This window comes from Salmo trutta, chromosome 26 (genome assembly GCF_901001165.1).
Source record: "Salmo trutta chromosome 26, fSalTru1.1, whole genome shotgun sequence".
Classification (NCBI taxonomy): Eukaryota; Metazoa; Chordata; class Actinopteri; order Salmoniformes; family Salmonidae; genus Salmo; species Salmo trutta.
The window spans coordinates 18,102,110-18,118,172 of NC_042982.1; the positions used below are offsets into that span (position 1 = coordinate 18,102,110).

Here is a 16,063-nt window from a genome sequence, read left to right on the forward strand (position 1 = left end):
ACAGAGTCAATGTCAATGTGCAGGAGCACCGGTGTCGAGGTAATATATACAAGTAGCTAGAGCTATTAAAGTGACTGTGCACAGATAATAACAGAGAGTAGCAGCAGTGTTCCAGAGGGGGGAAATGCAAGTAGTCTGGGTAGCCATTTGATTAGCTGTTCAGAAGTCTTATTGCTTGGGGGTTGAAGCTATTTAAGAGCCTCTTGGACCTAGACTTGGTGCACCAGTACCACTTGCCATGCGGTAGCAGAGAGAACAGTCTATGACTGGGTGACTGGAGTCTGACCATTTTTAGGGCCTGTTATAGAGGTCCTGGATGGCAGGAAGTATGGACCCGGTGAAACCAGATCTCAACCCAGTCACAACATACGTCATCAGAGCATGACGTATGTTTGTTGTTGTTGAACGCCGAAACCTGTCGAACGCTGAAGCCTGAACTAAAGACATTGGTTTAAAAGCGGACCATGTTTTTATATACTTTAATTTTATTTTGATTCCTGCGGCTCAGTTGGGCTAAATTGTTGTGAGCGCTGCTATCTGTCCCGGGATCCTGCCAGATTCCATATAGGGGGAGAGACACGAAAGCCCGGCAAGCCTAGCTGGCTCGGCGGGCTCAAATGGAGGCCACTATTGAACGTTTCCAACGTTGCAGGAGCTGCGTTGACTTTGCTTTGTTCCGGGACAATGTGGATCTCGTTGACTTTCAATGTAGCAACTGCTTGCTTACGGAGGACTACAGGAGCGAAGTAGCTACTCTTAGCAAGCAAGTAGCAAACCTACACAAACTACTGGGGAACCCACGCCCACCTACTTTTTATTTTTCTTCCACCCCCGGATCCGAACAACGCCTTCATCCGTGGTGGCTTCCCAATCAAGATCGGATCCGGAGGTACCTGCGTCTTCGTCCTCGGCTCCTCCATGGCTGACTGACAACCTGATCATCAGATGACACCCCTAGGACATTATGTTATACAATACATGCATGTTTTGTTCGATCAAGTTCATATTTATATCAAAAACCAGCTTTTTACATTAGCATGTGACGTTCAGAACTAGCATACCCCCCGCAAACTTCCGGTGAATTTACTAAATTACTCACGATAAACGTTCACAAAAAACATAACAATTATTTTAAGAATTATAGATACAGAACTCCTCTATGCACTCGCTATGTCCGATTTTAAAATAGCTTTTCGATGAAAGCACATTTTGCAATATTCTAAGTAGATAGCCCGGCATCACAGGGCTAGCTATTTACACACCCACCAAGTTTAGCACTCACCAAAGTCAGATTTACTATAAGAAAAATGTTATTACCTTTGCTGTTCTTCGTCAGAATGCACTCCCAGGACTTCTACTTCAATAACAAATGTTGGTTTGGTCCCAAATAATCCATAGTTATATCCAAATAGCGGCGTTTTGTTCGTGCGTTCAAGACACTATCCGAAAGGGTAAATAAGGTTTACGCGCCCGACGCGTTTCGTGGCAAAAAAATTCTAAATATTCCATTACCGTACTTCGAAGCATGTCAACCGCTGTTTAAAATCAATTTTTATGCCATTCCGACCGGGAAAGCGTGTTTACGTTCAAAGAGAGAGAAAATAAAAACATGGGATCCCCTCGTGCACGAGCCTCAGTCTGATGGTCCCCTGATAGAGCACTTACCAAAGGCGCTAATGTTTTTCAGCCAGCGGCTGGAATAACATCATTCAGCTTTTTCCTGGGTTCTGAGAGCCTATGGGAGCCGTAGGAAGTGTCACGTTACAGCAAAGATCCTAAGTTTTCAATAAACAGAGCCAAGATGCTCAAGGAATGGTCAGAGAGGGCACTTCCTGTTTGGAATCTTCTCAGGTTTTTGCCTGCCATATGAGTTCTGTTATACTCACAGACACCATTCAAACAGTTTTAGAAACTTTAGGGTGTTTTCTATCCAAAGCCAATAATTATATGCATATTCTAGTTTCTGGGCAGGAGTAATAATCAGATTAAATCGGGTACGTTTTTTATCCGGCCGTGAAAATACTGCCCCCTAGCCATAACAGGTTAAAGCAGCATCCAAATCCATAGGATGTAGTGATCACAATATAATAGCCATACCTAGGAAAACCAAAGTTCCAAAGGCTGGGCCTAAAATAGTGTATAAGAGGTCATACAATAAGTTTTGTAGTGATTCATATGTTGATGATGTAAAGAATATTTGCTGTGTTGTGGTGTGTAATGAGGAGCAACCAGACGCTGCACTTGACGCATTTATGAAACTACTTATTCCAGTTACTAATAAGCACGCACCCATTAAGAAAATTACTAAAAACTGTTAAATCTCCTTGGATTGATGAGGAATTGAAAAATGGTATGGTTGAAAGGCATGAGGCAAGAGGTATGGCAATTAAGTCTGGCAGCCCAACTGATTGGCAAACGTACTGCAAATTAAGAAATCATGTAACTAAACTAAATAAAAAGAAACTAAACTATGAAACAAAGAAATTATATAAAGAAATGACAGTAAAAAGCTTTGGGGCACCTTAAATGAAATTTTGGGTAAAAAAGCCAACTCGGCGCCTTTATTCATTGAATCAGATGGCTTATTCATCACCACAAAGCCCACTGATATTGCAAACTACTTTAATGACTTTTTCATTGGCAAGATAAGCAAACTTAGGGATGACATGCCAGCAACAAACACTGACACTACACATTGAAGTATATCAGACCAAATTATGAAAGACAAGAATTGTACTTTTGAATTCCGTAAAGTCAGTGTGGAAGAGGTGAAAAGATTATAGTTGTCTATCAACAATGACAAGCCACTGGGGTCTGACAATCTAGATGGAAAATGACTGAGGATAATAGCAGACGATATCGCCACTCCTATTTTCCACATTTTCAATTTAAGCCTACTAGAGAGTGTGTGCCCCCAGGCCTGGAGAGAAGCTAAAGTCATGCCGCTACCCAAGAATAGTAAAGGCCCCTTGGTGTTTGACCAGATACAATGCTATTTTACAGTAAACAAATTGACAACAGAATTTCAGCATTCTTATTGGGAAGGACACTCAACAAGCACAGCACTTACACAAATTACTGATGATTGGCTGAGAGAATTTGAAGATAAAATGACAGTGGGGGCTGTCTTGTTAGACTTCAGTGCAGCTTTTGACATTATTGATCATAGTCTGCTGCTGGAAAAACTCATGTGTCATGGCTTTACACCCCCGTTATAATGTGGATAAAGAGTTACTTGTCTAACAGAACACAGAGAGTGTTCTTTAATTGAAGCCTAACAAATATAATCCAGTTAAAATCAGGAATTCCCCAGGGTAGCTGTTTAGGCCCCGTGCTTTTTTCACTTTTTACTAACATGCCACTGACTGAGTAAAGCCAGAGTTTCTATGTATGCGGATGACTTAACACTATACAAGTCAGCTACTACAGCGATTGAAATGACTGCAACACTCAACAAAGAGCTGCAGTTAGTTTCAGAGTGCGTGCCAAGGAATAAGTTAGCCCTAAATATTTCTAAAACGAAAAGCATTGTATTTGGAACCAAACACTCACTAAACCCTAAACTTAAACTAAATCTTGTAATAAATAATATGGAAATTGAGCAAGTTGAGATGACTAAACTGCTTGGAGTAACACTAGATTGTAAACTGTCATGGTCAAAACATATTGATGCAGTAGTAGCTAAGATGGGGAGAAGTCTGTCTATAATAAAGCGATGCTCTGCCTTCTTAACAACACTATCAACAAGGCAGGTCCTACAGGCCCTAGTTTTGTTGCACCTTGACTACTCTTCAGTTGTGTGGTCAGGTGACACAAAAAAGGACTTAGGAAAATTGCAATTGGCTCAGAACAGGGCAGCAAGACTGGCCCTTGGATGTATACCGAGAGCTAATATTAATAATATGCATGTCAATCTCTCCTAGCTGAATGTGGAGGAGAGATTGACTTCATCACTACTTTTATTAATGAGAGGTATTGACATGTTGAATGCACCGAGCTGTCTGTCTAAACTACTGGCACACAGCTCAGACACCCATGCATACCCCACAAGACATGCCACAAGAGGTCTCTTCAGTCCAAGTCCAAAACAGACTATGGGATGCACACAGGACTACATAGAGCCATGACTAAATGGAACTCTATTCCAAAAATATGAAGAAAAAAAACACCTTATGGAACAGCGGGGACTGTGAAGCAACACAAACATTGGCACAGACACATGCATACATACATATGATAAAATACGCACTATAAATACACATGGATTTAGTACTGTAGATATGTGGTAGTGGTGAAGTAGGGGCCTGAGGGCACACAGTGTGTTGTGAAATCTGTGAATGTATTGTAATATTATAGAATTGTATAAACTGCCTTAATTTTGCTGGACCCCAGGAAGAGTAGCTGCTGCTTTGGCAGCAGCTAATGGGGATCCATAATAAATACAATACAATGTATTGGGCCGTACGCACTACCCTCTGTAGTGCCTTGCGGTCGGAGGCCGAGCAGTTGCCATACCAGGCAGTGATGCAACCCGTCAGGATGCTCTCGATGGTGCAGCTGCAAAACCTTTTGAGGATCTGAGGACCCATGTCAAATCTTTTCAGTCTCCTGAGGGGGGAAAAGGTTTAGTTGTGCCCTCTTCACGACTGTCTTGGTGTGTTTGGACCATGCTAGTTTGTTGGTGATGTGGAGGCAAAGGAACTTAAAGCTCTCAACCTGCTCCACTAAAGCCTCATCGATGAGAATGGGGGCATGTTCAGTTCTCCTTTTCCTGTAGTCCACAATCATCGCCTTTGTCTTGATCACGTTGAGGGAGAGGTTGTTGTGCTTGCACCACACGGTCAGGTCTCTGACCTCCTCCCTATAGGCTGTTTCATCGTTGTCGGTGATCAGGCCTACCACTGTTGTGTCATCAGCAAACTTGATGGTGGTGTTGGAGTTGTGCCTGGCCGTGCAGTCATGAGTGAACAGGGAGTACAGGAGGGGGCTGAGCATGCATCCCTGAGGGGCCCCATTGTTGAGGATCAGCGTGGCGAATGTGTTCTTACCTACCATTACCACCTGGGGGCGGCCCGTCAGGAAGTCCAGGATCCAGTTGCAGAGGGAGGTGTTTACTCCCAAGGTCCTTAACTTAGTGATGAGCTTTGAGGGCACTATGGTGTTGAACGCTGAGCTGTAGTCAATGAATAGCATTCTCACATAGGTGATCCTTTTGTCCAGGTGTGAAAGGGCAGTGTGGAGTGCAATAGAGATTGCATCATCTGTGGATCCGTTGGTGCGGTATGCAAATTGGAGTGGGTCTAGGTTTTCTGGAATAATGGTGTTGATGTGAGCCATGACCAGCCTTTCAAACCATTTCATGGCTACAGACGTGAGTGCTACGGGTCGGTAGTCATTTAGGCAGGTTACCTTAGTGTTCTTGGGCACAGGGATTATGGTGGTCTGCTTGAAACTAGAGGTCGGCCGATTAATCGAAATGGCCGATTAATTAGGGACGATTTCAAGTTTTCATAACAATCGGTAATCGGTATTTTTGGCCACCGATTTGCCGATTCTTTTTATTTTTATTTTAAAAAATAACAAAATGTACACCTCGTTTTTGCAACCTTCTGGTTACTAGTCCAACGCTCTAACCACCTGCCTTACATTGCGCTCCACGAGGAGCCTGCATGGCAGGCTGACTACCTGTTACGCGAGGGCAGCAAGAAGCCAAGGTAAGTTGCTAGCTAGCATTAAACTTATCTTGTAAAAAAAATCTATCTTAACATAATCACTAGTTAACTACACATGGTTGATGATATTACTAGTTTATCTAACGTGTCCTGTGTTGCATATAATCGATGCGGTGCCTGTTAATTTCTCATCGAATCACAGCCTACTTCGACAAACGGGTGATGATTTAACAAGCGCATTTGCGAAAAAAGAAGTCGTTGCACCAATGTACCTAACCATAAACATCAATGCCTTTCTTTAAAATCAATACACAAGTATATATTTTTAAACCTGCATATTTAGTTAATATTGCCTGCTAACATGAAATTGTGTCACTGCTCTTGCGTTCATTGCCTGGCTCGTTGCGAACTAATTTGCCAGAATTTTACGCAATTATGACATACCGTTGAAGGTTGTGCAATGTAACAGGAATATTTAGATTTAGGGATGCCACCCTTTAGATAAAATACGGACTGGTTCCGTATTTCGCTGACAGAAAAAAAAGTTTTGTTTTCGAGATGATAGTTTCCGGATTCGACCATATTAATGACCTAAGGCTCGTATTTCTGTGTGTTTATTATATTATAATTAAGTCTATGATTTGATAGAGTAATCTGACTGAGCGATGGTAGGCACCAGCACGCTCGTAAGCATTCATTCAATCAGCACTTTCGTGCATTTTGCCAGCAGCTCTTTGCAATGCATTGCGTTGTTTATGACTTCAAGCCTGTCAACTCCCAAGATTAGGCTGGTGTAACCGATGTGAAATGGCTAGCTAGTTAGCGGGTGCGCGCTAATAGCGTTTCAAACGTCACTCGCTCTGAGACTTGAAGTAGTTGTTCCCCTTGCTCTGCATGGGTAACGCTGCTTTGAGGGTGGCTGTTGTCGATGTGTTCCTGGTTCGAGCCCAGGTAGGGGCGAGGAGAGGGACGGAGAGGGACGGAAGCTATACTGGCAATACTAAAGTGCCTATAAGAACATCCAATAGTCAAAGGTATATGAAATACAAATCGTATAGAGAGAAATAGTCCTATAATTCCTATAATAACTACAACCTAAAACTTCTTACCTGGGAATATTGAAGACGCATGTTAAAAGGAACCACCAGCTTTCATATGTTCCCATGTTCTGAGCAAGGCACTTAAACGTTAACTTTCTTACATGGCACATGTTGCACTTTTACTTTCTTCTCCAACACTTTGTTTTTGCATTATTTAAACCAAATTGAACATGTTTCATTGTTTATTTGAGGCTAAATTGATTTTATTGATGTATTATATTAAGTTAAAATAAGTGTTCATTCAGTATTGTTGTAATTGTCATTATTACAAATAAATAAATTTAAAAAGTAAAAAAAAAAAATAATAATAATAAAAATGACAACAACAAAAAAATAATAATAATAATAAAAATTTGAAGAAAAAAAAAATTAACAAAAAAAAAAAAAAAAAAAAAAAAAAAAAAAAAAAAAAATCGGCCGATTAATCGGTACCGGCTTTTTTGGTCCGCCAATAATCGGTATCGGCGTTGAAAAATCATAATCGGTCGACCTCTACTTGAAACATGTTGGTATTACAGACTCAGACAGGGAGAGGTTGAAAAAGACACTTGCCAGTTGGTCAGTGCACGCTGGGAGTACACGTCCTGGTAATCAGTCTGGCCCTGCAGCCTTGTGAATGTTGACCTGTTTGAAGGTCTTACTCACATCGGCTGCGGAGAGCGTGATCACACAGTCGTCTGGAACAGCTGATGCTGTCATGCATGTTTCAGTGTTACTTGCCTCGAGGCAAGCATAGAAGTTATTTAGCTCGTCTTGTAGGCTCGTGTCACTGGGCAGCTCTCGGCTGTGCTTCCCTTTGTAGTCTGTAATAGTTTGCAAGCCCTGCCACACAATCGACACGCGTCAGAGCCGGTGTAGTATGATTCGATCTTAGTCCTGTACTGACGCTTTGCTTATTTGATGGTTCGTCGGAGGGAATAGCGGGATTTCTTATAAGCTTCTGTGTTAGAGTCCCGCTCCTTGAAAGAGGCAGCTCTACCCTTTAACTCAGTAAAAATGTTGCCTGTAATCCATGGCTTCTGGTTGGGGTATGTACGTACAGTCACTGTTGGGACTATGTCATCAATGCATTTATTGATAAAGCCAGTGACTGATGGTGTAGTCCTCAATGCCATTGGAAGAATCTCAGAACATATTCCAGTCTGTGCTAGCAAAGCAGTCCTGTAGTTTAGCATGTGCTTCATCTGACCACTTTTTTATAGACTGAGTCACTGGTGCTTCCTGCTTTAATTTTTGCTTGTAAGCAGGAATCAGGAGGATAGAATTATGGTCCAATTTGCCAAATGGAGGGCGAGGGAGAGCTTTGTACGAGTCTCTGTGTGTGGAGTAAAGGTGGTCTTTATTTTTTTCCCCTCTGGTTGCACATTTAACATCCTGATAGAAATGAGGTAAAACTGATTTAAGTTTCCCTGCATTAAAGCCCCCGGCCCCTAGGTGCGCCGCCTCTGGATGAGTGCTTTCCTGTTTCAGGGATGCAAACTGGTGAGGGCCCAAAAAGGTGACACTTTTTTTGTTGCACTGAAACATGCTAAAAATCCCTGCTAGGGGAAATGCAGGTTTTAACTAATTAAACAACAAAGAACATGATCTACATGATCAGTCTCTGTGTGTAAATAAAAAAGTGGTTAACGTGAACCTAACTCACAGCTAAAAAATGTAAAGAAAGCAATCCAATGTTATTATTGCAGTTAGCCATGACAGCCTTTATAATAGAACGCTTGTGACCACACACATAAATATTGCACTTAGGGAGAAAAAAACATCTTAAAGTAGAAATAGAATGAAACAAACATGCATTCTATTTTTGCTCTATTGTAGTGGCCACTATAGACATCGATCAAGCGCACAAGGCTACGTGTGAAAAAATAACGTTCACTGAGTAAAAAAAAGAAAGTAGAATAATCTCCCCTCATTCACACAAGTGTTACTGTCAAATTCAACACAACAAAAACTGTCTGACTTTATTAGCAAGCTAATTTTCACACCATAAACTCAATTATTTGATCAGATAAGTTGGCTAATGTTGCTCAACATTTCTCTGGCTAGCTAACAGAGAATTTGATCCAGCTAGCAAGACACTTAACAATGCTAATACTTGTTCCACCACACTTTCTCCCTCACCTCAAACTTTCCAAATGCCAGTAGTTTTTCGGTTACAGCTCATGAAGTATGCTTCATCACCTTCTCACCCCCGTCTCCATGGTCAGGCTTCTCACCTAACGTTACTTCTTCGTTATCGCTGAAAACTCTTGGTAGATACTGTGGTCTACAGCTTATCATTAAATATTCTACCTCAGGCGAGCAAAACTGAGACTTCCTTAGATATCATGCACCAGCTGTTGTTCACATAAACTTAACATGTGTAAATATTTGTATGACCATAACAAGATTCAACAACAGACATAAACTGAACAAGTTCAACAGACATGTGACTAACAGAAATGGAATAATATGTCCCTGAACAAAGGGGGGGGGTCAAAATCAAAATGAACAGTCAGTATCTGGTGTGGCCACAACCTCCATTAAGTACTGCAGTGCATCTCCTCCTCATAGACTGCACCAGATTTGCCAGTTCTTGCTGTGAGATGGTGGAAGAGTGGAGTAACAAGGCACCTGCAAGTTCCCGGTCATTTCTGGGGGGAATGGCCCTAGCCCTCCGATCCAACAGGTCCCAGACGTGCTCAATGGGATTGAGATCCGGGCTCTTCACTGGCCATGGCAGAACACTGACATTCCTGTCTTGCAGGAAATCACGCACAGAACGAGCAGTATGGCTGGTGGCATTGTCATGCTGGAGGGTCATGTCAGGGTGAGCCTGCAGGAAGGGTACCACATGAGGGAGGAGGATGTCTTACCTGTAACGCATAGCATTGAGATTGCCTGCAATGACAACAAGCTCAGTTTTATGATGCCGTGAAACACCGCCCCAGACCATGATGGACCCTCCACCTCCAAATCGATCCCGCTCCAGAGTATAGGCCTCGGTGTAACGCTCATTCCTTCGACGATAAACGCAAATCCGACCATCACCCCTGGTGAGACAAAACCACGACTCGTCAGAGAAGAGCCCTTTTTGCCAGTCCTGTCTGGTCCAGCGACGGTGGGTGTGTGCCCATAGGCGACGTTGTTGCCGGTGATGTCTGGTGAGGACCTGCCTTACAACAGGCCTACAAGCCCTCAGTCCAGCCTCTCTCAGCCTATTGTGGACAGTCTGAGCACTACTGGAGGGATTGTGCGTTCCTGGTGTAACTCGGGCAGTTGTTGTTGCCATCCTGTACCTGTCCCGCAGGTGTGATGTTCAGATGTACCGATCCTGTGTAGGTGTTGTTACACGTGGTCTGCCACTGCGAGGATGATCAGTTGTCCGTCCTGTCTCCCTGTAGCCCTGTCTTAGGCTTCTCACAGTATGGACATTGCAATTCATTGCCCTGGCCACATCTGCAGTTCTCATGACTCCTTGCAGCATGCCTAAGGCACATTCACGCAGATGAGCAGGGACCCTGGGCATCTTTCTTTTGGTGTTTTTCCAGAGTCAGTAGAAAGGCCTCTTTAGTGTCCTAAGTTTTCATAACTGTGACCTTAATTGCCTAACATTTGTAAGCTGTTAGTGTCTTAACGACCGTTCCACAGGTGCATGTTCATTAATTGTTTATGGTTCATTGAACAAGCATGGGAAACAGTGTTTAAACCCTTTACAAGAAAGATAACTGAGGTTATTTGGATTTTTACGAATTATCTTTGAAAGATAGGGTCCTGAAAAAGGGACGTTTTTGCTGAGGCCCCCGCCCCATGTCTTACCAGAGGCTGCTGTTCTGTCCTGCCGATGGAGTGTATAACCCACCAGCTGTATGTTCTTAATATCGTCATTCAGCCACAACTCAGTGGAACATAAGATATTACCGTTTTTAATGTCCCGTTGGTAGGATGAATGTGCTTTCAGCTCGTCCCATTTATTTTCCAGCGATTGAACATTAGCTAGCAGGACGGAAGGCAAGGGAAGATTAGCCACTCGTCGCCTGATCCTCACAAGGCACCCTGATCTTTTTCCACAAAATCTCAGTTTCCTTCTCCAGCGAATCACGGGGATCTGGGCCTTGTCGGTGTCTGTAGTAGTATATCCCTCCCGTCCGACTCATTGAAGAAGAACTCTTCGTCCAGTTTGAGGTGAGCAATCGCAGTTCTAATGTCCAGAAGCTCTTTTCGGTCATAAGAAACGGTAGCAGCAACATTATGTACAAAACAAGTTACGAACAACGCGAAAAAACTACCAAAATAGCATGATTGGTTAAGAGCCGATAAGACGGCAGCCCTCCCATCCGGCGCCATCGTAATACTGGGCACCAGATTGCTATAACATATGATGTGGTTAGCTGATATGTAAAATACTTATCCAGGACTTGTAAGATCTGGCATGCATCAGCAACATCTAAGCAGGGGAATACAACCTATCTATTTAACACCCAAACTATCCTACTCCTCAGACTCCAGACAGACATGCCACTACACCGCCAGCCGACCAGATGCCAAACCAGCAGGGTGTGTGTGTGTGTGTGTGTGTGTGTGTGTGTGTATTTGAGAGGATAATGGTCATCCATGGAGGTCATCTGAGGTAGAGAAAACAGCTAAACGAATAAAGAGAGGCGGTGAGATTCCTACTGCAGCTGTTCACGCATTCACACACTAGTGTGAGGGAGAGAGATAGAAATAGGGAGAGAGAAAGAAAGAAAAAAAAGAGAGAAAGGGCGAGAGGACTTAACTACAGGTCCATAAGGTCAGCAGCAGGATGTAGATTTAAAGGTGATTTAAATCAGTGATTAGTACCAATGCAGCACTACCTGTCACTGTGTGTGTGTGTGTGGGGGGGGGGAGAAGGTGTAGAAAGAGTAAAGGGAGAAAAAAGGATAACTGCTGTATTCGGCGCATGTGACTGATAAAATTTGATAAGAAGATAGGAAAAGAGACAAGAGGGTCAACTGGAGAGAAACAGAGAGGGGTAGAGGGATAGACAGGGACTCAGGGAGAGAGAGAGAGATATTTATAGTTGATAGTATTATTGTTGCTTCAGTGGACAGGTTAGCTCTGATGCCAGTATTCTGTTCTCTACAGTATTATACTAGAGGGGAAAAGGGAGGAGAAGAGAGGGTGGTAAGGACACAGCACAGGGTAGAAAAATTACAGAAATACTCCCTCCCTCTGTGTGTGTGTGTGTCAGAGAGTGTAAATAGAGAGAGTAAACACACACACTCCTTGCAGACCAAATTAAACCTTGGACTGGCTAAAGTGTCCAACCCTAAACAGTCAACAGGGTATACACACACACACACACACACACACACACACACACACACACACACACACACACACACACACACACACACACACACACGTTCTTACACCCTTCACACCCTCACATCCTACAACGTCTCTTCATATCACAATGAATAGGCTAATCATAATATTATTACACTGTTATTACACTTGTACATAACATGTGCCTATCCCCCTTTCCACCCATGTAGACAGACATGTGATTGGCTGGCTGGACACCTCTCACGTTTTCCTCTACATATTGATCCCATTCAACTTTTATGGGGCACGAAGGTCAGTGTTGGCTCAGGCTCATTAACAGAACTGAGACAAGACCAGTGGTGATATAGACTGCTAATGAGAAGACACTAAGATGGGGCTAGATCCCAAACAGTACACTATTCCCTATATAGTGCACCACGTTTGACAAGAGCCCCCCATATACATATATATTTTTTATTTAATCTTTATTTAACTATATAGGGAAAAGGGTGCTATTTGGGACACAAACTGGGTTGTTTCCCCAACCCAAATGAGCCTACTCTTCTTGGTTAGCCTGTTATTCCTGATGTGTCATTTATTCAAAGCGCCAAGTCAGACTGAGTGAAGGCTGTGGAGCACTGTGTCACTAATCAGACAGCTACAGCCACACTTATCTAGCCTACCCCTCTCTCTGTTTCTTCCAGTCTTTTTCCTCTTTCTGTCTGTCGGTCTCTCCCTTTTCTACCCTCTCTAGTGTGTGTATGTACAGTGAGGGAAAAAAGTATTTGATCCCCTGCTGATTTTGTACATTTGCCCACTGACAAAGAAATGATCAGTCTATAATTTTAATGGTAGGTTTATTTGAACAGTGAGAGACAGAATAACAACAAAAATATCCAGAAAAACGCATGTCAAAAATTGTATAAATTCATTTGCATTTTAATGAGGGAAATAAGTATTTGACCCCCTCTCAATCAGAAAGATTTCTGGCTCCCAGGTGTCTTTTATACAGGTAACGAGCTGAGATTAGGAGCACACTCTTAAAGGGAGTGCTCCTAATCTCCGTTTGTTACCTGTATAAAAGACACCTGTCCACAGAAGCAATCAATCAATCAGATTCCAAACTCTCCACCATGACCAAGACCAAAGAGCTCTCCAAGGATGTCAGGGACAAGATTGTAGACCTACACAAGGCTGGAATGGGCTACAAGACCATTGCCAAGCAGCTTGGTGAGTAGGTGACAACAGTTGGTGCATTTATTCGCAAGTGGATGAAACAAAAAATAACTGTCAATCTCCCTCGGCCTGGGGCTCCTTGCCAGATCTCACCTCGTGGAGTTGCAATGATCATGAGAACGGTGAGGAATCAGCCCAGAACTACACAGGAGGATCTTGTCAATGATCTCAAGGCAGCTGGGACCATAGTCACCAAGAAAACAATTGGTAACACACTACGCCGTGAAGGACTGAAATCCTGCAGCGCCCGCAAGGTCCCCCTGCTCAAGAAAGCACATATACATGCCCATCTGAAGTTTGACAATGAACATCTGAATGATTCAGAGGACAACTGGGTGAAAGTGTTGTGGTCAGATGAGACCAAAATGGAGCTCTTTGGCATCAACTCAACTCGCCGTGTTTGGAGGAAGAGGAATGCTGCCTATGACCCCAAGAACACCATCCCCACCGTCAAACATGGAGGTGGAAACATTATGCTTTGGGGGTGTTTTTCTGCTAAGGAGACAGGACAACTTCACCGCATCAAAGGGTCAAATCTTGGATGAGAACCTCCTTCCCTCAGCCAGGGCATTGAAAATGGGTCGTGGATGGGTATTCCAGCATGACAATGACCCAAAACACATGGCCAAGGCAACAAAGGAGTGGCTCAAGAAGAAGCACATTAAAGTCCTGGAGTGGCCTAGCCAGTCTCCAGACCTTAATCCCATAGAAAATCTGTGGAGGGAGCTGAAGGTTCGAGTTGCCAAACGTCAGCCTCGAAACCTTAATGACTTGGAGAAGATCTGCAAAGAGGAGTGGGACAAAATCTCTCCTGAGATGTGTGCAAACCTGGTGGCCAACTACAAGAAACGTCTGACCTCTGTGATTGTCAACAAGGGTTTTGCCACCAAGTACTAAGTCATGTTTTGCAGAGGTGTCAAATACTTATTTCCCTCATTAAAATGCAAATCAAATTATAACATTTTTGACATGCGTTTTTCTGGATTTTTTTGTTGTTATCCTGTCTCTCACTGTTAAAATAAACCTACCATTAAAATTATAGACTGATCATTTCTTTGTCAGTGGGCAAACGTACAAAATCAGCAGGGGATCAAATACTTTTTTCCCTCACTGTATGTATGTATGTATGTATGTATGTATGTATGTATGTATGTATGTATGTATGTATGTATGTATGTATGTATGTATGTATGTATGTATGTATGTATGTATGTGTGTATGTATTTTGGGGCAGCAGGTAGCCTAGTGGTTAGAGTGTTGGGCCAGTAACCAAATGGTTGCTAGATCGAATCCCCTAGCTGACAATGTAAAGATCTGTCGTTCTGCCCCTGAACAAGGCAGTTATTGTAAATAACTGTAAATAATTTGTTATTAACTGACTTGCCTAGTTAAATAAAGTATATATATCTCCCCCCAGCTTGGGATGTCCCTACCTTTACCATACCCCTTGCCCAACCCTAACTATTTTAAATGTCAACTTCAATGGGGTAGGGACAACCAAGGATCACAAGGACCCCCCTCTATGTCGCATAATGATTCGTTTCACATCTTTCTCCTAAAGACATTAAATACATGAAAATGTCTGTATTAAATGGTGTTTACTTTGTAATATCTAGCTTAGACTGTACATGAGATCATTGCATTTTATCTATGACATTTTGTGCCAATTTTCATTCATTCAGGCGACCAACACACCGAGTCGATTTCATTCGAATGATAACTGTATATTCCCACATTTTTCATTCATAACGGTTGACCCTGAAGCGACAGACAACTGGTCCACACACACACACACACACACGCACGCACGCACGCACGCACACACTCACGCTCCATCTATCTCGCTCTAATAATGTCTGGAGCTCCACCACAACACACCGCGGGCTGCATAAAGCACCGTCATAAGACCATGTTCCCTTCTCCCAGGGACAAAATCAGTGAACCGATAAATCTGCGTTGCGGCCCCAAGTCCAACCACTACTGTATGTATGTATGGTCCCTTGCCGTTACACTGTAGCGCCGTGAGCAGCTCCTCCTGGCTGTTTGGCGGTAACAGTCCTGTAACGTACCAGTAAATGAAGGTAAACTGAAAATAATGTCATGCGCGGTTCTGTCTGTGCATAAAGGAATAGGAGAAACTCACCTATCGCCGTGTCTTTTGAAAAATTCCTGATGGCGATCCGTTCTCTTTGCCAGCACTCACACACATGCATTCGCCCAAGTAGCTTCAGTTTTTTCTATTCTGCCCAATTTGACAAACCCTTCTTCTATCGCTCTGCCCAGGCTCTGCCAATCCCTGGCTATTGTTAGACACACACCACCCTGCTACATAGCAACGCCCGCCCACTACACTCGTTTCTAGTATGCCAGTGGTCAGGCTGAAGCTCAGTCGTATGCTTATTGGTCTGTTTGGCCGTCTGTTTCACTGGGAGGTGAGGTGGGTTTCGCCATGAGTTTCCCCGATTACATTTCGGGGCTGCATCTCAATTATGTTTATATCGCTTCCTATCCTTGTGTCCTCTCCTTGTGCCCACTTTATTCATCTGTAGGATACAGACTTGACAGGTGCAGAGGTCAATCACTGGGCTGGATTTTACATTAGCCTTATTGAAATTTGTCATCATCATCATTTATCATAATCAGATTAATCACTGAATCCGCTGAAGGAGAGGATATAAGGAAAGGAGGAGAAAAGTGTGTGTAATTGGGTGAGGGTGATGGGCATAGACATAGTCCTGTCTCAAATGGCACTCTATTCTCTTTGTA

General features: G+C 43.1%; 1 protein-coding gene across 2 annotated transcripts in view; it reads right to left on the reverse strand.

The window, feature by feature from the left end:
• LOC115163308 (serine/threonine-protein kinase PAK 1) overlaps window positions 1-15,594 on the reverse strand; it is a 41,077-nt gene extending 25,483 nt beyond the window's left edge. For both annotated transcript variants that reach the window (XM_029715081.1, XM_029715082.1), the window contains exon 1: window positions 15,441-15,594. The gene's annotated coding sequence lies outside the window, so the exon portion shown is untranslated. The remainder of the gene's footprint in view (window positions 1-15,440) is intronic.
• Window positions 15,595-16,063: the final 469 nt, after the last annotated feature.